Source organism: Pygocentrus nattereri, chromosome 13 (genome assembly GCF_015220715.1).
Source record: "Pygocentrus nattereri isolate fPygNat1 chromosome 13, fPygNat1.pri, whole genome shotgun sequence".
Taxonomy (NCBI): domain Eukaryota; kingdom Metazoa; phylum Chordata; class Actinopteri; order Characiformes; family Serrasalmidae; genus Pygocentrus; species Pygocentrus nattereri.
In genome coordinates this window covers 12,098,609-12,123,802 of record NC_051223.1, presented here as the reverse complement: position 1 = coordinate 12,123,802, position 25,194 = coordinate 12,098,609, and the positions used below count along the sequence as shown (strand labels likewise).

Genomic DNA, 25,194 nt, shown 5'->3' with positions numbered 1-25,194 from the left:
AAGCACCCTACACTATACCAATAAGAGTCCTTGGGACTCCTAATACCACCTTGGCATCCCTGTGTAAAAATGATCAAATTGTAAAGTTGCTCTGGATAAGAGTGTCTGCCAAATGTCGTAAACTTACTGTGAATTATTCAGTGTCTACTATAAGTTGGTCAGTACCTACTATGAATTGTTCAGTATCCATTATGAATTTTTCAGTATCCACTATTAATTATATATATATATATATATATATATATACTGTGAATTATTCAGTATCCACTATGAATTATTCAGTATCTGCTATGAAATATACAGTAAAATGTCAATCATTAATGAAAACCTGCTTTTTATTTCAAGCAAGATGCTTTGATGACCATGAAGCTGGGAGTTGAAGGTAAAAATACACAAGTGTCAGTACAGAGCTGTTTCATCATCAGTTTTGTAGCTGCTCATGGGCTCATCCTTATTTTTTCACCTGTCTCTTTTCCTTCATTCACTTCCCTTCTTCTTTTGTGTTTCCGTATCTTTGGCCACATTTGACTCTGTGACCTTGGTGAAGTTGCTGAACATGACGCTGTTTTGTTTTGTGCTGTTTGGTTCATGATGTTGTTCCAGTTCTGCATGTGCACATTTGGAGTGAAGGAGGAAGAACATAAAACACTCAATCAACTCTTTGTTAAGGTCTTAATGAAGGAGCCGAGACTCCCCACAGCTAATATCTCCAACATGATGGCAGCACATGTTTAACGATCTGACTATCCGAAAATGAGGTTAGTGCTCTGGGAAGGGCACCGTTTTACGTAGTTCTGAAAATTGCTCATTTGTGTGCTTGCGTTTGCACGTGTACAGTCTTGTGCAAAAGTTTGTGCACCCCAGTTGATTCTCTAAGTGTAAACAAGCGAACACCTCCTCTACAGAGACAGACATCTTCACACTTTAATGCACAGCGGCTCATTATTTACTGCATTTTGCTGACTGACAGAGAGTTAAACATGAAATGCGGCCTGTGTAAAAGTTCAGCATTTCATAATAAATAAATGTTGTTGTTTTTTTTTCAGATACATTAAAATGAAAAATGTGTGTCTCTGTAGAGGATCTGTTCACTTAGTTTCACTTAGAAAATCAACAGAAACAGAACTTATACAAACTCTTGCCACACCTGTGTTGTGTATGTGTGTATGTGTGTATGCACTTCTGCATTAATGTGCTTGTGCGCATGTTTCAGTGTGTTTGTGTTCTTTGGGAAATGCATGTGCTGTTCTTGTGAGCTTCATTCCCAGAAGCAGGAGATAATCCTCCTGTGACATGTTTCCAGATGTGTGGAATTGTTACTAATTGCAAAAGACTCCCAGGGAGACGCTTGTACCCCCCCACACTCACCCCCCCCCCCCCCCCAAAGCTTCCCTCCATCTAAAGCCCCCCAACTGCCCCCGAGACCTAAACCTGAGCAGAGCCTCTTCCTCCGCAGTCCCTCTGCGTATTCACGTTCAAGGAGGACTTCTCACTTTATTTGGGAAGCCCCCAGTAGATTATCTGTAGGTGTTTAAATTATTGATAAATTAGTATAGAAACTCCAGATTTACAATAGTGTTAGGATTAGGTTGAGGTTAAAGGGAAACTCCACCATCTTTCCAAAAGTTCTTTAATGAACTTTAATGAAGTTCTTAGTGAAGATAATGGTTCCACATAGAACTATGAACACTCAAATGACCAAACGCATTCTTAAGTGGTTTCTCTGCATGGTGAAATGGTTCTTCAGATTGATGGAAAATGTGTTGCATTGGTTCTATACAGCACCAAAAAGGGTTCTGCTACAAGCTTGATATCGTTACTGTAGCATAAACCTTTTTGATGTCGTATACAACACATTTTCTATCAATCTACAAGTGGATCAGACACAACAGTGCTGTTTTTAAACACTGTGTCCACTCACTGTCCACTCTGTTAGACATTCCTACCTTGTCGGTCCACCTTGTAGATGTAAAGTCAGAGACGACAGCTCATCTGCTGCTGCACAGTTTGTGCTGGTCATCCTCTAGTCCTTCGTCAGTGGTCACCGGACACTGCCCACAGGACGCTGGTGGATGGATATTTTTGGTTGGTGGACTATTCTCAGTCCAGCAGCAACACTGAAGTGTTTAAAAACTCCAGCACCACTGCTGTGTCTGATCCACTCAGATCAGCACAACACACGCTAACACACCAAAAGGGGGCTAACAAAGTATCAGAGAAACAGATGGACTACAGTCTGTCTGTATATATATATATATATATATATATATATATATATATATATATATATACACACACACACACACATGTGTGTGTAGTTTTTCATATAGTAAGTGAATTCATGCTTTTGAAAGGTAATATACTTTGTTATTTTCTGATATTTCAGGTTAGTTTGTTAGAATCAGTTCAGATATGTTGATTTGTTTGTTCTGTGTTCGATTCTCTGCTTATACAGTGAATAAAATCGGTGCTGTGTGGATCTTTTATCCAAGTCTAGGATGAGAGGGATATTCCAGAGTGGAATTCCAGCAGATAGAGGCCAAGACAGTGCAGAGAGGTGTGGGAGATTCCCGCTGGCTGAGCCCCGAAGCTGTAAACTCTGACTATGTAGACGGTTGTGTGAATAAGTGAGTGTAAAGACGAGACAGGGTTTGGTCCGCACACGTGGACAGCTGGGTTTAGTTGAGAGAGTCTCAGATATAATAAAAATAAATAAACTAAATAAACCCACTCTCTGACACAGAACAACACAATAAACACACACACACACACACACATACACACACACACACACACACACACACACACACACACACACCTTTACCTGACAAATAACATTAACAAAACGAACAGCCCATTTTCCTGAGGATGCACACCTTCCATGATCCACCTTTCATGGCCATCATCATGGTCACCCCTCACGGGACAGTAGTGTCCATCTGCAGAAGCGCAGTAGTACAACTTTAACCCCATACACAGGCTCGCAGTTTCAGCTCTTGCTCCTCTTTTGGGAACTGCAGCCACACTTTCAGCTCTCATGAATGCAAGAGTAAATGGTGGGTTGAACATGTACTACATCACTCTTATCAGAGGAGAGAAACTATTTTTAATAGAAAAACTATTTATACTTACACAGATCAGGCATCACAGTTTGACCACCTCCTTGTTTCTATGCTTATTGTCCATTTTATCAGCTCCACTTACTGTATAGGTGCACTTTGTAGTTCTACAGATACAGACTATAGTCCATCTGTTTCTCTGCTCTTCAGTGGTCAGGACTCCCATGGACCCTCACAGAGCATGTACTATTTGGGTGGTGGGTCATTCTCAGCACTGCAGTAACACTGACGTCATGGTGGTGGTGGTGTGTTAGTGTGTGTTGCACTGGTCTGAGTGGATCAGACACAGCAGAGCTGCTGGAGTTTTTAAACACCTCAGTGTCACTGCTGGACTGAGAATAGCCCACCAACCAGCCAAAAGCGTCATGTGTGCAACATCCTGTGACCACTGATGAAGGACTAGAGAATGACCAACACAAACTGTGCAGCAGCAGATGAGCTATTGTCTCTGACTTTATATCTAGAAGGTGGACCGACAAGGTAGGAGTGTCTAATAGAGTGGACAGTGAGTGGACACAGTGTTTAAAAACTCCAGCAGCACTGCTCATTCACAGAGCCATTTATTTCACAATCACTTAGGCTGAATCCCGAACTGCTCCCTACTCCCTATATAGTGCACTAAAATAATGGATAACACTTTGTTTGAAGGCTACCTTCATAAAGAATTCACATCACATAAACAAGTATTGAATTGTGTATTTATAAAGCAATAGTTGCATATTAATGAGCAGCTTTTGTCAGTAGTCACAAGATGACAGGCTATTTTATTTATGGCATTTTGCACATGTAGGCGAAGGTAGTGTTAGGAGTTTTGCCAAAGGACTCTTATTGGTATAGTGTAGGGTGTTTACCCAGGCAGGGATTGAACCCCAGCCTATAGCATGGAAGGCAGAGATGTTACCCAATATGCTATACCAACCTATTTGATGAAGCAAATGTAGTCAACCTAGTATTGTAAGCTGTTGACATAATGGTTATACACATTTATTCCTATTGTAACACATTAAAAATGGAACTTTTCTACTTATAAATACATACAACCAATATAGTATTTTTATCTAGACCTTTGCATAGCCTTGTATAAGTGCCATAATTTGAGAAGAACGTACTTATAACAGTGTTATAAATGAAACTGTGCAGCACTTCAGTTTAAGGTCCCTCATATCAGTACAATGTTATTTATTTCATAAAACACCTTGTGTCATCTTGTGAATAATAGCATAAATTGCATTTTCTGCCTTTTGTGTTCTAATACGCAAAGTACAGTAGCTGTGTACGATCACTGTGTAACATCATATCCGGAACTGAGAAAGCAGGCCTGAAAGTGCGGTACTGCGGTTCTTCAGTTACTGACATAAAGACAAAGGGGTGTGAAATCCCCTCCGTGAGGGGAACTCTGCCAGCATCTGACTGGAGAATCGCCAGCACAGTTTCTCAGATCAGTGGAAAGAAAGCAGAGGCAGAATGCAGTGGAGGTGGAAACGGTTGAGAGGGTGTGCGTAATGTCTTTAGAGAGGAGCAAAGTGGGAAAATGAGTTTGTGCAAACAAGTTTTTATGAGGGGTCTTAGATTTTTGATCAGTTCAGGTCAAGGTCATTGTGATCACAGTTGAAATTGAACCTTTATTAATATATGTAATACAGGGTCAAAAGTCACAGGAAACCGTTTTATTTTATTTTATTTTTTATGCTGTCACAAGCCTCCACGACGCGGTGCCAAAGGTGGTGTTTGTTGCGAACTTCTCAGCATACACAATTTGCTCCGCCCCCTCCCCACCCCAGAACAACAATCAGCTGTAAATGAATGTGGCCTGTAGGTAATTATTTGACACAAACACGTTATTATGTTAAATTTTCCAACAGCAAAGAGGACAACAACAGCCTTAGCACTGCAGATGTGCTCCAACACACCTCACTCAGCTCACAACTGGTTTCATCAGGGGCTAATAGCACCGTTCAGACATGCTAGTGTGGAGAACAGCACGGTGCAGGGGACCTTCGAGGTGGGAGTCAGGAATCTCCAATGCAAAACAGCTTCTGACGTCACTGCAAATCCAATCCAGCAGATATAGTCCTCAGGAAGATGCTGTGAGTGATGCGCTTATTGCTGCAAACGAAGGGCAGCTACTCTTGTGCTGGAGCAGGTTCTGGTGATGGTATATGCCAACATCTGACGCAGTGCTATGTCTCGAATCAGCAGGTTGGAGATAACTGGCCAATTCTAATGAATCCCAGGATCAACATCACAGCTGGAGGTCGGGCTGCTCGACTACAGCAAAGATCATAATCATGATTAATTTTGTTAATATTGAAAACACAATTATTGACCTTGGTCTTTTTTCTTTAACTTTAAATATAACTCTACTGAAAGTGAAATGTAAAAAATTAAGGAAAAGAGGAGCACTGGATTTACAACGCATGACACAATGAGAACTACATTGTTAAATGGAATGCATCAAAATAAGGGTTTAATCTCGATTATCTTGTTTTCCAGAAGAAAATCTTGTCTCTCCAAAATGGTAACTTTACAGGAGAAGGACAAAACGTGCTTTACTTTTAATGCAAGTCAATGGAACCAGAATGTTTTAAAAGTCATTTCATACTATTTTCTTTAGTCCATTCTTCATGAAATTTACATGCGATGTAAAGGGTAACAGGAATTTTCTAATTATGTCAAAAACTGAAAAACGACAAAAATGGGGATACATGGAGATTTCTTCCAACAAGAGAGATATGTATGTTTCATAAGCTTATCATTCTGGAATATCCCTTCTTTTTTTAGTAAGAACCATTTTTAGCAACCAAAATAAATATAACATATTTTTTATTGAGCAACACAGTAAAAACAGAACTGAACAAATAGATAACTTTAGATAACTGATAACTAAACAAGCCCCGCAGGCCAGGCCAAACAGTGCTGGATGTTGTTTCACATCTGAACTTATACAAGCTTAAAGTTGGCAACTTGTTGTTAGAATTCTCCGTTCCACCTTAACACAGGTCCCTGAATGTAACTGCTCCAACATTTAAGGTGAAATGAGAAATCCGAATAAGAAGTCAATTTCAGCTTTGTCAAATGTCTCAGATCATACGTCTCACACATATACTTGCCCCCCAGCCATCATAGACTGCCGTCTTCCATTCTGCAGCAGCTTAGCTCCTGAGGCGGCACTCGGGAGTCCATGCTAGGCTATAATGCTATAACCAACTGCTCCTTTAAATGGCTTTAGATGAAGTGGACCAGACTGCCGGGGGTGAATCAGGGTCTGCTGTCTTTATGTTTTCATCTGAAACATGGCCGAAACATTTCTCATGCAGCTAAAGTGAAAAAGTAAATTAGATTAAGTGACCCTTATTAGTCCCACAATGAGGAAATTTCACCTCTGCAATCCAACCCATCCATGCAGTGAAACACCACATACACACTATTGAGCACAGACACTAGTGAACACACACTAAGGGGCAGTGAGCACACACACACGCACAAACTAGGGGGCAGTGAGCACACTTGCTGGAGCGGTGGGCAGCCCTATCCACAGTGCCTGGGGAGCAGTTGGGGGTTTGGTGCCTTGATCAAGGGCACTTCAGTCATGGACTGTCGGCTCAGGGGATCGAACCGGCCACCTTCCAGTCAGAGGGCCCTAACCTCCAGCCCATGACTGCCCTGATTTATTATAAATGTTTCTGCCTATAGGTGTAACCAGAGTTTAGGAAAGAGTAAAAGTAGTTTATAAAGAATAGAGGGATGGGAAATGGACAAATAAATGAAAAAGGCACAGAAAAATGTGGACGCGATGAGAAATGTGCAGTTAGTTTAGACAGTTACTTTATTAACCAAGGTCACTTTTGCGGTTTGTTTTAACGTGAGAGACTCAGCTGCTTCTGTTCTGATGTTCTCTGTGGTTCTACATCAAACTCCTGGCAGGTAGATTAGTTGTGTTTGAGCAGAAAAACCGTCAAAATGCGCTGGACGTCAGCTCGCCAGAACCGCTCCCTACCACAAGTAAATGAACACCAAGATGAGTTTGGATATCTGTACTTTCCAGTAACGATGCCCGTCCTTAAGCGCTCCAAGTGCTAACCCATCCAAGCTCTCTGTACCGTGCCTTCATCCACCTTTACCTCTTTCCACTGAAGAATTAGCACACTCCATTTGAAGGGCTGTACGTGCCTGGAGCCGAGCGAGAGGGTTAACATGCTCTCTCCTGCAGGCTGGCATGCTGGAGGTTGATGGATGCTGCCTCCTGCCAGCCCGGTCGGCAGTTTGGCTGGTGGCTGGCCACGGCTTCTACTGTAGCCGCATGCAGGGCTGGGAGCTTGAGCTCAGGCCAGCGGGTCTGCCTTTAATCAGAGAGCTGGAACCAGAAAAAGGAAGAGTAGCTGTAGAAAGTGCTGCGTCTTCTCAGACCTTACAATATCTGATTCAGGCCTTCTGATGTTCCAGGATGTACTTTTCTAGCACTGGTATGACTGTCGAAAGGCCCGTGGAACCTGATTGCTTTCTGATTAGGTTAATGTTGATCGTTTGGGCACATGGTACATATGTACAAAGGTCCTATGAATAAGCTTAAATGTCCCCACCAATCACACAAAACCACAAAACATTGCTCTCTTTTGTCAGTTAAGCTAACAAGTCAAAGCTAATCCAGCAAGTGTACTGTTAGTAATGTACTGAGGTAGTGTGAGTGATGTAGTGATGTAGTGTTAGTAATGTAGTGATGCACTGTTAGTCATGTAGAGGTAGTGTTAGTGATGTAGTATTAGGTATGTAGTGATGTAGTGTTAGTGATGTAGTGTTAGTGATGTAGTGATGAAGTGGTAGTGATGTAGTGTTAGTTATGTAGTGATGTAGTGTTACTGATGTAGCATTAGTGATGTAGTGATGTACTGTTAGTGATGTAGTGATAGTGATATAGTGATGTAGTGTTATTGATGTAGTGATGTAGTATTAGTGATGTACTGTTAGTGAAATAGTGATGTAGTGTTAGTGATGTAGTGATGAAATGTTAGTGATGTAGTGTTAGTGGTTTAGTGATGTAGTGTTATTGATGTAGTGAGGTAGTGGTAGTGATGTAGTGGTGTAGTGTTAGTGATGTACTGATGTAGTGTTTGTGATGTGATGTAGTGTTAGTTATGTAGTGGTGTAGTGTTAGTGATGTAGTGAGGTAGTGGTAGTGATGTAGTGATGTAGTGTTAGTGATGCAGTGTTAATGATATAGTGATGTAGTGTTAGTGATGTAGTGAGGTAGTGGTGTAGTGTTAATGATGTAGTGATGTAGTGTTAGTGGTGTAGTGTTAGTGATGTAGTGATGTACTGTTAGTGATGTAGTGTTAGTGATGTAGTGTTAGAGATGTGATGTAGTGTTAGTGATGTAGTGTTATTGATGTAGTGATGTTGTGTTAGTGATGTAGTGGTGTAGTGTTAGTGATGTAGTGTTAGTGATGTATTGATGTATTGTTAGTGATGTAGTGATGTAGTGTTAGTGATGTAGTGTTAGTGATGTATTGTTTGGGGGCAGTCGTGGGCTGGAGGTTAGGGAACTGGCCCTGTGACCGGAAGGTTGCCGGTTCAATCCCCAGGGCCGACAGTCCATGACTGAGGTGTCCTTGAGCAAGACACCTAACCCCCAATTGCTCCCCGGGCGCCGTGGATAGGGCTGCCAACCACTCCGGGCAAGTGTGCTCACTGCCCCCTAGTGTGTGTGTGGTGTTTCACTTGCATGGATGGGTTAAATGCGGAGATGGAATTTCCCCAGTTGTGGGATCAAAACAGTATCACTTAGTGATGTAGTGTTATTTATGTAATGTTAGTGATGTCATGATGTAGTTTTAGTGATGTAGTGTTAGTGATGTAATGTTTGTGATGTAGTGATGTAGTTTCAGTGATGTAGTCTTAGTGACGTAGTGGTAGTGATGTAGTGATGTATGTTAGTGATGTAGTGAGGTTGTGTTAGTGATGTAGTGAGGTAGTGTTAGTGAGGTAGTGATGTAGTGTTAGTGATGTAATGTTTGGGATGTAGTGATGTAGTCTTAGTGATGTAATATTTTGTGATGTAGTGATAGTGATGTAGTGATAGTGACATAGTGATGTAGTGTTATTGATGTAGTGATGTAGTCTTAGTGATGTAATGTTTGTGATATATTGATGTAGTGTTAGTGATGTAGTGTTATAGATGTTGTGATGTAGTCTTAGTGATGTAATTTTTGTGATGTATTGAAGTTTAATGATGTAGTGTTAGTGATGTAGTGAGGTAGTGGTAGTGATATAGTGATGTAGTGTTATTTATGTAATGTTAGTGATGTCATGATGTAGTTTTAGTGATGTAGTGATGTAGTGTTAGTGATGTAATGTTTGTGATGTAGTGATGTAGTTTCAGTGATGTAGTCTTAGTGACATAGTGGTAGTGATGTAGTGATGTATGTTAGTGATGTAGTGAGGTTGTGTTAGTGATGTAGTGAGGTAGTGTTAGTGAGGTAGTGATGTAGTGTTAGTGATGTAATGTTTGGGATGTAGTGATGTAGTCTTAGTGATGTAATATTTTGTGATGTAGTGATAGTGATGTAGTGATAGTGACATAGTGATGTAGTGTTATTGATGTAGTGATGTAGTCTTAGTGATGTAATGTTTGTGATATATTGATGTAGTGTTAGTGATGTAGTGTTATAGATGTTGTGATGTAGTCTTAGTGATGTAATTTTTGTGATGTATTGAAGTTTAATGATGTAGTGTTAGTGATGTAGTGAGGTAGTGGTAGTGATATAGTGATGTACTGTTAGTTATGTGATGTAGTGTTAGTGCTGTAGTGTTAGTGCTGTAGTGTTAGTGATGTAGTGTTGATGTGGTAGTGATGTAGTGTTAGTGATGTAGCGTTAGTGATGTAGTGATGTACTTTTAGTGATGTAGTGATGTACTTTTAGTGATGTAATGTTTGTGAAGTAGTGATGTACTGTTAGTGATGTAGTGTTAATGATATAGTGTCGTAGTTTTAGTGATGTAGTGCTGTAGTGTTAGTGATGTGTTAGTGATGTGAGGTAGTTTTACTGATGTAATGAGGTAGTGTTAGTGAGGTAGTGATCTAGTGTTAGTGATGTAGTGATATAATGTTAGTGATGTGATGCATTGTTAGTGAGGTATTGATGTAGTGTTCGTGATGTAGTGGTAGTGATGAGATGTAGTGTTAGTGATGTAGTGATATAGTGTTAGTGATATAGTGTTAGTGATGTAGTGTTGTATTGTTTAGTGATGTAGTGATGTAGTGTTATTGATGTAGTGATGTAGTGTTGGTGATGTAGTGTTAGCTATGTAGTGTTGTAGTGTCAGTAATGTGATGTAGTGTTAGTGATGTAGTGTTAGTGATTGGATGTAGTCTTAATGATGGTGTGTTAGTGATGTAGTGGTATAGTGTTAGTGATGTAGCGTTAGTGATTTAGTGATGTAGTGTTAGTGATGTAGTAATGTAGAGTCATTGATGTGATGATGTAGTGTTAGTTATGTAATATTTGTGATGTAATGATGTAGTGTTAGTGATGTAGTAATTTAGTGAGGTAGTGTTAGTGATGTAGTTAGGTAGTGTTAGTGATGTAGTGTTAGTGATGTAGTAATAGTGATGTAGTGTTGGTGATGTAGTGACATAGTCATATTTACATCACTGACTATGAATATGGGGTGTCTGGGGTAGAAGGTCCATCTGATTCTCTGAACCAGCATTGGTAGATTCATAGAGTTTGGGCAAGCATGAGTCTACATGGGTCATTTTGTATAGTTCTGCATTGTGTATGGTTCTGCATTCTGTGTGATTTTGTATTGTGTATAGTTCTGCATTGTGTATAGTTCTGCATTCTGTGTGGTTCTGCATTCTGTGTGATTTTGTATTGTGTATATTTCTGCATTGCATGTGTTTCTGCATTGTGTATGATTTTTTGTATTATGTATAGTTCTGCATTGTGTGTAGTTCTGCATTTTGTGTGGTTCTGGACTGTGTGTGGTTCTGCATTGTGTGTAGTTCTGCACTGTGTGTGGGTCTGCATTTTATGTGATTTTGTATTGTGTATAGTTGTGCATTGTGTGTGGTTCTGCGTTGCGTGTGGTTCTGCATTATGTATTGTTCTGCATTGTGTGTGGTTCTGCATTTTGTGTGATTCTGCATTGTGTGTGGCTCTGCATTATGTGTAGTTCTGCGTTGTGTGTGGTTCTGCATTGTGTGTGGTTCTACATTATGTGTGATTTTGTATTGTGTGTGGTTCTGCATTCTGTATGGTTCTGCATTGTGTGTGGTTCTGCATCGCGTGTGGTTCTGAATTTTGTGTGGTTCTGCATTGTGTATGGTTCTGCATTCTGTGTGATTTTGTATTGTGTGTGGTTCTGCATTCTGTATGGTTCTGCATTGTGTGTGGTTCTGCATTGCGTGTGGTTCTGCATTCTATATGATTTTGTATTTTGTGTAGTTCTGCATTGTGTGTGGTTCTGCATTCTGTGTGATTTTGTATTGTGTATAGTTGTGCATTGTGTGTGGTTGTGCATAGTGTATGATTTTGTATTGTGTGTGGTTCTTCGTTGTGTATGGTTCTGCACTGTGTATGATTTGTGTGTTTGTTTGTTGCTTTGTTTTGTGGTGTGTATGGTTGTTGCTTTGTTTTGTGGTGTGTTTGGTTGTAGCTTTGTTGTGTGTGTGATTGTTGCTTTGTTTTGTGGTGTGTTTGGTTGTTGCTTTGCTTTTTTGTGTGTTTGGATGTTGCTTTGTTTCGTGGTGTTCTGGTTCTTGTTTTGTTATGTGTGTGGTTGTTGCTGTGCTTTGTGGTGTGTTTGGTTGTTGCTTTGCTTTGTGGTGTGTTTGGTTGTTTCTTTGTTTTGTGGTGTGCTTGGTTGTTGCTTTGTTTCGTGGTGTGTTTGGTTGTTGCTTTGTTTTGTTGTGTGTTTGGTCGTTTCTTTGTTTTGTGGTGTGTTTGGTTGTTGATTTGTTTCATGTTGTGTTTGGTTGTTGCTTTCTTTTGTGGTGTGTTTGATTGTTGCTTTGTTTCATGGTGTGTTTGTCGCCTTGTGGTGTTTTTGGTTGTTTCTTTGTTTTGTTGTGTGTTTGGTTGTTGCTTTGATTTGTGGTGTGTTTGGTTGTTGCTTTGTTTTGTTGTGTGTTTGGTCGTTTCTTTGTTTTGTGGTGTGTTTGGTTCTTGATTTGTTTCATGTTGTGTTTGCTTGTTGCTTTGTTTTGTTGTGTGTTTGGTTGTTGCTTTGTTTCATGGTGTGTTTGTTGCTTTGTTTCATGGTGTGTTTGTCACTTTGTGGTGTTTTTGGTTGTTGCTTTGTTTCATGGTTTGTTTGATTGTTGCTTTGTTTCATGGTGTGTTTGTCGCTTTGTGGTGTTTTTGGTTGTTGCTTTGTTTCATGGTGTGTTTGATTGTTGCTTTGTTTCATGGTGTGTTTGTCGCTTTGTGGTGTTTTTGGTTGTTGCTTTGATTCATGGTGTGTTTCATTGTTGCTTTGTTTCATGGTGTGTTTGTCGCTTTCTGGTGTTTTTGGTTGTTGCTTTGTTTCATGGTGTGTTTGGTTGTTGCTTTGTTTTGTAGCGTGTTTGTTCGTTTCTTTGTTTTGTAGTGTGTTTGGTTGTTGATTTGTTTTGTGGTGTGTTTGGTTGTTGCTTTGTTTTGCGGTGTGTTTGGTTATTGCTTTGTTTTGAGGTGTGTTTGGTTTTTGCTTTGTTTTGTAGCGTGTTTGGTTGATGCTTTGTTTTGTCGTGTGTTTGGTCGATTCTTTGTTTTGTAGTGTGTTTGGTTGTTGCTTTGTTTTGTAGTGTGTTTGGTTGTTGCTTTGTTTTGTGGTGTGTTTGGTTGTTGCTTTGTTTCGTGGTGTGTTTGATTTTTGCTTTGTTTCATGGTGTGTTTGTCGCTTTGTGGTGTTTTTGGTTGTTGCTTTGTTTCATGGTGTGTTTGGTTGTTGCTTTGTTTTGTCGTGTGTTTGGTCGTTTCTTTGTTTTGTTATGTGTTTGGTTGTTGATTTGTTTTGTGGTGTGTTTGGTTTTTGCTTTGTTTCGTAGCGTGTTTGGTTGATGCTTTGTTTCATGGTGCGTTTGGTTGTTTGTTTCATGGTGTGTTTGTTATTTTCTTTGTTTTTGTTGTGCGTTTGGTTGTTTCTTTGTTTTGTGGTGTGTTTGGTTGTTGCTTTGTTTTGTGGTGTGTTTGTTGCTTTGTTTCGTGGTGTGTTGATTGTTGCTTTGTTTTGTTGTGTGTTTGGTTGTTGCTTTGTTTCATGGTGTTTTTGGTTGTTGCTTTGTTTCGTGTTGTGTTTGAACGATTGGTCAGTGCAGTGTAGAACAGGGCTGAGGTACAGGATTGCTGGACAGAAGCTTCTATTTTCGCCCTGCCTGAAAGTTATTTGCATGTCGGGAGTAGAAACGGACCTTCAAGTAGGAAAGGAGCCACGATTGTTCTTGCTGTCAGATTTGTGTTCAGTGCGTTGTTTATTTTTCCTGGTGCTGAAGATGGAGGATTATGCTGTCTCTGGGACGGCTGTGATGTAAGAGAGTGATGAATAAATACTCGATGTGGAGGGAGATGCATAGATTAGGTAAGAGGTGCTTGTGTAAGGACTTGTGACCTGTGTTCTAGAATGGTTGGGGGTGAGTCTGCAAGAGTTGAATAGTCTGTGAAACGAAGACTTGTTTTCTGTAACGACAGCAGCACTGTTGCAGTAGAGATTTTCCACGGAACAAGAGATTTTTGAAAAATCCAATTCCAGCAATGTTTCTGTTCATGAATATTCTGATGAGCTCTGCTCTCATTGGCTGGTTTACAGTGAGGCACCATGACGGCTCACACAGAAGCTACATGTAGAAGCAGGAAAATTAAATGAACCTCTATGTAAATCAGCTGGGCCTCACTAATGTTACCTATGCTTGCTACTCGCTTTCAATCTCGACAACAACACAGAGTAAAGCTGTTATTTCACTAAGAAGCTCTCAGTTTAAGACGATCTGCTTTGACCATCAGACAGAAATAAAATCCCTCAGCAGGGCTGCTTACAGGCTGCTGTTGGGGTTGTGATGCTAATAAAGGTGGAGCTGCTTCTCTGTCTCTTCAGGGTCAAATACTGAGCAAAGCTGCTCGACACTGTCCTAGCTTTGAGAACCTGTCCGGAGTGAAATGTGCAGAGAAACTAACAGCTCTGAGTTAAAGCTGTCGGGATCCTATTAGAAATGTGGGAGCTGAAGTCGGCTTCCTGCTCAACAGCTTGTTTTGGGAATTTTCCGATCCACCTTAAATGGTGCCTGTACAAGCTGTAGCAGTTAAGGTGGAACCAACCATTGGATTATGTAGCTGTGAACAGGAAGCCCTTCAACCTAGATTAAAGATGATTATCAGCCGCTGACAGGTCGGTTCTTGTGAAGGGAATGAAAAGTGCTGACGTTCCTTCACAGCCTGGAGCTGCATTTCTGCACACAGTCTGCCATTTTCATTGCTGCTGCTCTGTTGTTGTGTTGCTGGGCTGGAACGTGTGTGGGTGTGTGTATATTTTGGAGGTGTAAATATTAATGAGACAGGTCTGTTGCAGAACAGTTTAGGATTTTGGAATCAGTCAGTTGTACAGGATTTGTATCTGAAGGAGATGTATCTGTGTTTGAGGGTCACAGTGTGTCAGTTCCAGTTACCAAGCTCACCTTAATCAAGTACACCAATGTAAATACAGTTCTCCATTCTATGGCACCTTTAATGTAAACTGATGTAAAGAGATTTTACTGCAGGTCATTTTGGATTATCTGGATTAAACTTGGTCATGGGATTACAGCACATAAGTTGAGTCATGCTGACTCCCAGCAGCCTGTGACGTACGACAGAGGAAATCAATGAGAGATTTGTCAACTAGGTGAACCTAGGTAAAGATTAACAGCAACATCAACAGCAAATTAAGAGCATTAACAGTATTTTCAGATCAGCCTTTTCCCTCACTTCTTCCTCCTCTGTCCAAAAAAGCTATTTTTCTTGCTATCAAATTCTGAAAAATCTGACTTTTCCTTAACAGTTTAAACACACACACACACACACACACACACACACACACACACACACTTTTTCTAAGCCACTTATCCTCTTGTGTCGCAGGGGGATCTGGAGTCTAGTGTTTATTTTGCTGTGTAAGGCAGGAAACACCCTGGACAGGCTGCCAGTCCATTACAGGAGTTTAAATTGCTTATTACTATTAATACCGAACTAATACTATTAATACTGAACTATTACTCTTAATACTAAACTTTGAATAGTTTAAGTAGTTTATTACTATTACACTGACGTTTAAATAGTTTTAGATTATTACTATGAGTACTGAATTTTGAATATTTAAAATAGTTTATTATTATTATTATTATTATTATTATTAATACTGAACTATTACTGTTAATGCAGAACTTTGAATAGGTAAAATAGTTTATTATTATTATTATTATTATTAATACTGAACTATTACTGTTAATACAGAACTTTGAATAGGTAAAATAGTTTATTATTATTAATACTGAACTATTACTGTTAATACTGAACTTTGAATAGTTAAAATAGTTTATTGTTAATACTGAACTACTAGTTTTTTACTATCATACTGGACTTTGAATGCTGAACTTTATTGGCACTATAAACTGTAGTATTTTGTCTGTATCTCACTGTTTATTCTCCACTTTTATCCGCTGTGTCATTGAAGGAAAAGCTGAATCTCTGAAGCAGCAGTTCCAGTGACACGGTGCTCTGAATTAGCCCACGGGGAGCTCAGCTGGCTGCGTCAGAGCAGCACTCCTGATCTCCCTCGTAACCCCCGGCTACAACTTTTGAGGCCCATCGCTCCTGGCACTGCCTCCACCAGCCTGACAGGCCTGAGGTCTTCATCACTCCCTGCTGGAGGCCATCCAAACCCATCCCAGCCAGCCTGCTCCTCTGAGGTCCAGCGCTGGAATGCAGGTGGGCCGAATGCAGCTGAGTCACTCAGAAGGAGAGGTGGAGCACTCAGGTGGAGGGTGGAGGTTTATGCTCCAGTAGTTTGCGTCAAATGAATCGATTTTTGCCTGCTGGGTTGAAACTGTCCAGGTTGAATGGATCATGTTTTTTGAAGTGTGAGCAAATTGTCAATAGACCAGGAACATACGGTTTGTATATGATGGGACTTTAAAACGCCACTAAACATCACTTAGTGATGATGTGAATCCACCATGGTCCACCATGCCTTAAAACTTTCAATTCTTAATGGATTTGTGCATTCCTCTACAGATTTCGACATGATTTTATCCATTATTGATATGAAATCAACTTCAATACTTACATAAAGACATAATTAATAATGTCTTTAATGTCTAATAATTAATAATAAAATTAAGAGTGAGTGTTTTTTCACTGCACAAATCCTGAACTGACCCAAATGGTAACCAACAGAATGTTCATTTCAGGTTCTAGTTCATTTTCCACCTGCTTGAGACAACAGAAACCATCATAATATGCAAAATAGACAATTTAACTGTCTTTTGTATGATTTTATTTCACTCTAAAATGATGAACTTGGCAAATTGGCTGTCTTGCTTGCTTGTTATCTTAGTTTATTCACCAATGTGAGGAGATATACTGCACTGTTCTGCATTCATTCACAAAAATGTTTATATTTACACAGAATCGATTGCAGAATCAGACAATGTTTATATTTTTCTCTGTCAAGTGTGACAATATGAGCAAAAACGCTGTGTAGGTCCTGTGGAGGTTAGTAAAAGGAGAAGCTTGAAGCTTAAGTCACTTTAGGAAATTCCTTGCAGAATTTCAGCAATGTCAATCAAGTCAAAGTATTGTTTTAGTTTACACTCTGGAGCTCTTATTGATGATGTAATGGTGCCTGGTGACTTTATGCTGTACTGGGAGAGTAAAGAATTTGCTAAATTGTCGACAGCTTCAGCTAAAGTGTTACCAAACACAGAGAAGAACACCCGTGAGTGTCGTTAGGTCCTATTGGTGCCAGTCTTGAGTGGCTACCAAAAACCATAAATCTGGAACCTTCGGTACTGGAGTGATGGCCAGTGGAAAAGAATAGTTCCAGTTTTCAGAAGGTTCCAGTACTTTGTGCCTGGAAAAATAGGCTAAATGTAAATAACTGAATTGAATGAATGTCAGATAATAATAATATTGGTAGACTTCTAAGGCTTAAGTGTTTTTTTGTTATTATTCTTATAATTATTTCTTGGAACTGACAGATTCTGACCATCTCAGGGTCAAATAATTGTTGCCTTTAAAATCAGTGAGCAAGCATGTTCCTTCCCTGTAAGTTGCATATAGCCTTCCCTGAGCTCTCATTGTAGCTAATCGTGGTCCTCAGATGTATCTGGGTATTAGAGGCAGGTGTATCAGATTAAGATTGGAGCTAAACTCTGCCAGGTAGCTCTCCAGCAGTGGGTCCAAGCCCCCAGGGGGAAAGAATGCTGTCTGTAAAGGCACGTACTGATGGATGAAGTCCTATTACTGGGGCACGTTATTGTGAAGCAGTAACATCATCCTTCAGAGGGAGGATCTTGATGTTATCTTGCTGACTTAAACCAGCTTACCCAACAAGAAGACATCATTTTCATAAAGCATTTCTCTTTTCAGACTTACACACATAATCCCGGCTCAAGGACGTCCAGCTTAGCTGTGGTGACGAGTGCTACGTGAGGAAGAGACAAGTTGGATTGAGCCAGTACATTCCTTAGGGATCCTTAGCTACTGCACATCCTATCACAGTCCTTACACACCTGAGCCAGGTAACCATGGGCTAGAGTTCACCCGTTAATTGACCTCGACACAATGCAAGCTGGAACTGTGTTCATGTTACAAGATATTTTTGACTACATTTCAGTATTTCTCTGTTGTTGGAAGAAAACGTTGTACCTCTAAAATGGTAACTTTACAGGAGAAGGAAAAAACCTACTTTACTTTTAATGTAAGTCAGTGGAACCAGAATTTTATCCAAGTCATTTTGGGTCATTTCTTTTGGTCCCTTCTTCATGAAATTTACACACGATATAAAGAATAACAAGCATTTTCAAATTATGTAAAAAACTGAAAAACAAAAATGGATATATGAGGTTTTCTTCCAACAGCAGTGATATATAGTGTATATACTGTGTGTGGCCATACATTCATAATGATAACAGTCTGAGATTGCAGTTCATATGCTTTACTTTTGTTTGTTTACATCACTATTCGCCACACATGTGTACCCTCCAGTGTTGGCAGTGGCTAATTTGATGAAAAAATGTGCACATGTGTTCGTCGGTTTCCATTAATGACAAACACGGATCATTACAACAGAAACGCTGGATTTGAATTCTAATAAGGCTTATAAAGTGAAGATAGCCTTAAGGACTGGGTTGTATATGCACTTTTTGAGCAGGTAGCTTTACACCACTGCACTCCACGCTTTGCATTGCGCTTGGTGATGTAAGGCTTGGATGCAGCTGCTCGGCCATGGAAACCCATTCCATGAAGTTCTCTACGCTGTTCTTGAGCTGATCTGAAGGCCACATGAAGTTTGGAGGTCTGTAGTGATTGACTCTGCAGAAAGTTGGCGATCTCTGCGCACTATCCGCCTCTGCATCTGCTGACCCCGCTCTGTCAATTTCATGACTAGACTTGTTGTGCCGATCACGGTACCATGCTGGAATTCACTAAGCTCCTGAGAGCGACCCATTCTTTCACTAATGTTTGTAAAAGCAGTCTGCAGGCCTAGGGGCTTGGTTTTATACCCCTGTGGCCATGGATGTGATTGGAACACCTGAATTCAATGATTTGGATGGGGGTGTGAAAACCTCTGGCAATATAATGTATTACAATATCTTTATATGACACTAACACTGATATAGACAGTATAGCACTGCTCTCTACTTTCAGTCTTTCTCTTTGTAGTGGAAAACAAGCGAGTGAGAAATAGTGAAAGAAAGAGAAGCCGACGGGTTGCCGCTCTCGCCTCCTTCGTGCTAATCCATCCTTTGATCTGCACAGCCAACAGCATCTCACTGCTGATAGACGCGTCGCTTTGGCAACGATGGAAATAAGGCCGGCTAGCCATGATGTCATAGCTGGGTTAGCTCAGTCAGTTTTCTCCCACAGAGACAGCAAGAGAGAGGGGGCGGGCAGGGGGATGGGGGGGGGGGGGGGGGGGGGGCAGAGAGAGAGAGAGAGGGAGAGAGACAGCGAGGGAGAGGGGGAGAGGGGGGAGAGAGAAAGAGGAGAGGGGGAGAGAGGGGGGAGAGAGAGAAAGAGAGAGAGACAGAGAGAGAGAGGGAGGGGGAGAGAAAGAGGAGGGGGAGAGAGGGGAGGGAGAGAGACAGCGAGGGAGAAGGGGAGAGGGGGGAGAGAGAAAGAGGAGAGGGAGAGAGAGGGGAGAGAGAGAGAGAGAGAAAGAGAGAGAGACAGAGAGAGAGTGAGAGGGAGAGAGAGAGGGAGGGGGAGAGAAAGAGGAGAGGGGGAGAGAGGGGGGAGAGAGAAAGAGAATAGAGAGAAAGAGAGAGAGAGGGGGAGAGGGGGAGAGGATGGAGAGAGAAAGAGGGGAGAGAGAGAGAGAGAGAGAGAGAGAAAGAGAAGAGAGAGAGAGGAGAGAGAGGGAGAGGGGGAGAGGGGGGGGGAGTGAGAAAGAAAGAGGGAGAGGCGGAGAGGGGGGGAGAAAAAGGAGAGGGGGAGAGAGGGGGGGAGAGAGACAGAGAGAAAGAGAAGAGAGAAAGAGAAAGAGAGAAAGAGAGGGAGAGAGTGAGAAGAAGAGAGAGAGGGGGGAGAAAGAGGACAGGGAGAGAAGGGGAGAGAGAGAGGAGAGAGAGAGAGAGAGAGAGAGAGAAGATGAGAACCGTGAGATTGTGTTGCTGCAGTACTGTAATGTAAGAAGTGCTACTGTGGGTTATCTCTGGACTCAGAGTGCTCTTAAAGGTTGTGGTTTACGTGATAAAGAACGTCCAGCATAATAAGTTGATCATTTTATTAAGCTCTTCAGCTAGAACGTGATCTGAGTCTGGTTGTTCTGCGATGCGTTCTATCTAGTGTGTGTGCTGTAGATAGGATCTGGGTCAGAATCACATTGAAATGCTTGTTGCATGTTCAGTAACCGAGAGGAAATGTCCCACAATTTTTCCACCAAAATGTTCTAACAACATCCGGAATGTGTCATTTCTAATCACTGTTCTTACATTCAAGCACCACATAGAACATCACAGGGAACATACCAGGATCCGTTGCCTATTGCAGTGCAGAGCTGTGAGATTATTATGCCACACACACTGATGTTTACTGCTTTCTGTATGTAATCTTTATGTTGCTTGTTTATTATGTGTTCTTTGTAAATTATTTGTACGTTGTTTGTATGGTGCATTAAAGACACCAACAGTTGTTGGCGTCTTTTCTCCTTTTCTCTGACTCCAACCACTGTATGCCACCACTCACTCTCTCCTAAAACTCTTACCTGCTTTTCTTCTCTTTCAAATGAGGAAGTACATAAACTACTAACATCTTGTAACCCTACCACCTGTCCTCTGGATCCCATCCCATCTACACTGCTCCGGTCTATCTCTCATGAACTTCTTCCCTTCATTTCCTCCATCATCAACAGCTCCCTGTCATCTGGAATGGTTCCATCTTCTTTCAAGGCAGCTAGGGTGGTCCCCATCCTAAAGAAGCCGAGTCTCGATGGCACCGACATCAACAATTACCGAGCGGTATCTCTCCTTTCCTTCCTTTCTAAAATTCTCGAACGTGCTGTTTACAACCAACTATCTGTCTTTCTCTCTGAAAACCAGCTACAGGACCCCAACCAATCCAGGTTCAAACCAGCCCACTCTACTGAAACTGCACTCATCGCAGTTTCAGAGAAACTCCATGTAGCAAGGTCAGCTGGACTGTCATCAGTTCTGATTCTTCTCGACCTCTCTGCAGCCTTTGACACTGTCAATCACAAGATTCTTCTCTTTCACGGCTCATGTTGCTAACCTGACTCGGTCATGCAGATTTCTCCTTTACAACATCCGGAGAATTCGACCTTTTCTCTCTAGAGAGGCCACACAGGTACTCGTTCAGTCTTTAGTCATTTCTAGACTAGATTACTGTAACTCCCTTCTGGCTGGTCTTCCAATGCGTACCATCAGGCCCCTGCAACTGATCCAGAATGCTGCAGCTCGACTTGTCTTCAACCTTCCTAAATTCAGCCATGTCACTCCACTGCTGCGTTCCCTTCATTGGCTTCCTGTAGCAGCTCGCATCAGATATAAAACCCTGATGTTGGCCTACAAAGCCAAAAATGGTCCAGCTCCTTCCTACTTGAGATCAATGGTGAAAGCTAGATCCGTACCCAGAGACCTTCGTGCTTCAAGTACGGCTCGACTTGACCCACCATCTTGCAGATCACAAGGAAAACATGCCTCCAGACTGTTCTCTGTCCTGGCACCAAGGTGGTGGAATGAACTTCCCCTAAGTGTCCGAACAGCAGAATCACTTGCTGTCTTTAAACGACGTCTGAAGACCCATCTCTGTACACTACACTTATCTAATCACTAACACTGTCTATTAAAGATCTTCACCTCTTTTATTGTTCACTGTATTTTATTACAAACTTTTTTTCAGCAGGTTTAGTGTTGTGTAGACTCTGTGTTGAGTTGTAGGTATTTTTCTACTTGTTGTATTTGTTTTAGGTCTCAATGCATAGATAACGTCAGGTAGCAATTTAGAGCAAAGCTCTTTAAAATTATGTCGACCTTTATTAGCATGAGATATTCTGAAGTAATGACAAGCACTTTTGTAAGTCGCTCTGGATAAGAGCGTCTGCTAAATGCCATAAATGTAAATGTAAATGTTGTTCATGTATGTCAACATACTTGACCAATAAATCAGATTCTGATTTCTTTGTAAGGCTGGTCCTACACGACACCATTTGTTGCCCGATTTTAACCCCGATTTGCCCCACAAGACAAATGTTCACAGTCTCAAGTGATTCTTCAGGTCGGCACTCGATTGGAAGTGACTGCACAGTAACACATAAACAGCACATCTCAAACTCTTAAACATGCAAATTCATTCTTTCAAGGTAAATTGTGAAGAATGTTCTTATAAGACATTAAACAGGAATAGATCACAATTCCTGCATAATTAAGTGGTTTAAATGTAAAGAGTCATTCAGAGCGGTTTGGTGTGAAAGGCTCAGTTCTAGAGAAACTTAACAAGTCAAGTGTTCAAGGTGGTGGTGATAGGAACCAGACATCCACCTCTGAAACCTTGAGAAGATTCTGGGCCTAAAACATAATTTTAAACTCCATTCATGGTGGAGGGATACACGATATGCAGGGCGCAGTGAGGCAAAATAGTTGCCAAAGAAAACTGATTATTCCAGATTTTCCATCATCAACATTCCATATAAACTCATGTACATCTACATGACTCATGTAGATTCTCTGGTGGTTCTGCATGGTAAATAAAATGTCTATATTTGTGTTGTAGTCATTGCGACGCCTGGTTCCTATCACCACCACTGTAAAGACGTCTGAACCATTTCACACCAAAACGCTCTGAATGTTATCTCTGAGCCACTGAGTATCTCCATCATCTTGTCGTTTACAGGGTCCGGATGGAACACAGGTTCTATCTATCTTTTGGATGGTCCTGAAGAACAGGCTGCAGCAGCAGAAGTTTCTTACTGCCCATAAGCCACACTTGCCTGGACTTACGAGAAGGACAGCCACACTGCCTGCAGTGCCTGTTGGTTTGTTGGAGAGATGAGCTTGTCTGGAGATTGTATTCTTGTCCTCAGCTTTCAAGCTATTGTCAAACACACTGCGCTTGATAGCGGTGGTTTGGAATGTCTGCTGGAGCCCCTTGCTCTCCCAGCTGTTTGCAATAGTGACACTGTAGGAAGAGATACTCTCTCTATCCTCTCTATCCCTCTCTGACTCTCTCTCTCCACACCTTCCCTCCATCTGGTTTGCGTTTGTTTGCCTTCATCTGAGCAGTAACTTCTTCTCAAGCACAGGGCTGCTGGCTGCACTGCGGTCCAGATGGCTGAACAGGCACAGAAGCACTGACTACAGACTTACACAAGACACTGTGCTTGAAGCCAGAGATAGGGACTCGAGTCAGCAACTGGGGCTTGAGTTGCCTTTTACCTTTAAACTGCATTTACTACATGCAGTGCCACAGTTCTTTCATACTGAAGGTTTTTCTGTAATGAAAAATGTAAATTGAACCCTATAAACTTAAGACTTGACTCAGACTTGTACCTCAGAGACTTGAGACTCGTCTCAGACTCACATGTCAGAGACTCAAGACTCGACTCGGACTTGCACCCTAGAGCCTCAAGACTCACACATCTCAGTGACTCGATATGCAACTTGGACCCTCACCTCTGAAGAATCAGCTCAGACTCGCACATCAGAGACTCAAGACTCGACTCACACCTCAGAGACTCAACTCGCACTTTAGAGACTCAACACTCAATTCAGACTTGCACCTCAGTGACTTGACTCACTCCTCAGAGACTCAAGACTCGACTCACACCTCAGAGACTCAACTTGCACTTTAGAGACTCGACACTCAACCCAGACTTGCACCTCATTGCCTCAACTCGCTCCTCAGAGACTCAAGTCTCAAGTCACAGACTCGACTTGGAATTACCTCAGAGATTTGAGACATGACTTGGACTCGTACCTCAAAGACTCAAAACTCGACTTGGACTCACACGTCAGTGACTTAATATGTGACAAGTTGATTGTACCTCTGTCACTTGATGGAACACAAGTTTCTCTAAATTGAACTTCTTAGACCCCAACAGTTTCACTATAGAGGTGCACTCTTGAACATCTGGACATTGCTATCCAAAGTTCAGTACGTTTCTTTAGAAACGTACTGAACGTTTCACACCAAACCGCTCTGAACCACTTTGTTTACATCTTAACCACTTAATTATGCAAGAATTTAGATAAATTGATTGAGCTTCTTTGTAAGTAATGGCTTGAGATGCTCCCAACTGCATTTGAATGGGCCCATGTTATACACCTCTCTTATAATTTTATGTAAATGACCATGTGAATTCAGAACGGGCTGTTGCTAAAACATTAATAAGGAAAAAAAGAAAACTGGGTTTTCTTTGATACGCACCCTTTAAGATTATGAACATTTTTGTCCATATATGTAAATTAAGAATGAGTCATTTGCAATTTTTTCTCCAGATCGCCTGCTGTCCCTTAATCAGTTCCTAGGGATTATCTGAAGACATGGCAACCCATTGCTACTGAAAGTTCCTAGCCTACTCCTTTTGTTAGGCCTGTAGTGAAGGAGCCACGGGGAACTCTGTGGAGTTCATTAATGAATTCATCTCGATTCCCCTGGGTCTGAGTTACCTACAGCCCACCCAGAAGCTCTCAATGTTTTCCACACAATCTGGCAACCTGAGCTGGATTGCAACATCTTTTATTATGTATCCATGTGGGTTTGTCCTCTGTTGGAGCTGCTCAGTTTTGTGTTTCGCAGTTGAAAATTGAGTCTCAGCAGGGGGTGATGGGATGGGGGTGGCGGTGGGGCTGTTTGCCTGCACAGTGCTTGAGACGAGCTGCTCTCGTCTCAAGCACTGTTTGAGATTGGACTATTCCATTTTCTTGTTGTTTTTGTTCTCTCTTCTCTGGTCTCACCGCCACAGCCAAACAGCTCTCAACTTTACCAGCCCTGACTTTCCTCCTGAGCTGTGGTTCTCCACAGTGGAGGAGATCAAGGCTGAAGTGGTTTGAAGGGCCACTGGGCTGATATGTGTGGGAGAGTGTGGAGCTGAGTTTTATGACATCGTTGTAGCTGGCGTGATCATCATTACCGCATCTTCTGCTCCGGTCTGCACTTTCTCACCCTCCTCCTGTCACAGCTCTATTCAGGCTGGCTCAATAGAAGCGAATGGTGATGGGCAACAAAGGGTGACATCATTTCATGGATCTGATTGCCGAATCAGCCCCCCCCCAGTACAATGACATCATAGTCTCCCCCCTCGTTCCCCATCTTTCTGGGATGGTGGGTCATAGAGTTGGTGTGCAGGTATTTCCAGCTCTGCTGCCTCTGAATCATTGTGATGGGCA

The 25,194-nt window shown here is 41.6% G+C and overlaps 1 long non-coding RNA gene across 1 annotated transcript in view; it reads left to right on the top strand.

Moving 5' to 3' along the window:
• Positions 1 to 619: 619 nt before the first annotated feature.
• Positions 620 to 25,194, top strand: part of LOC119264970 — a 45,677-nt gene continuing 21,102 nt past the window's right edge. The window contains exons 1-3 of the long non-coding RNA XR_005131305.1: positions 620 to 758; positions 15,801 to 16,054; positions 17,717 to 17,868. This is a non-coding gene — a long non-coding RNA (uncharacterized LOC119264970). The remainder of the gene's footprint in view (positions 759 to 15,800; positions 16,055 to 17,716; positions 17,869 to 25,194) is intronic.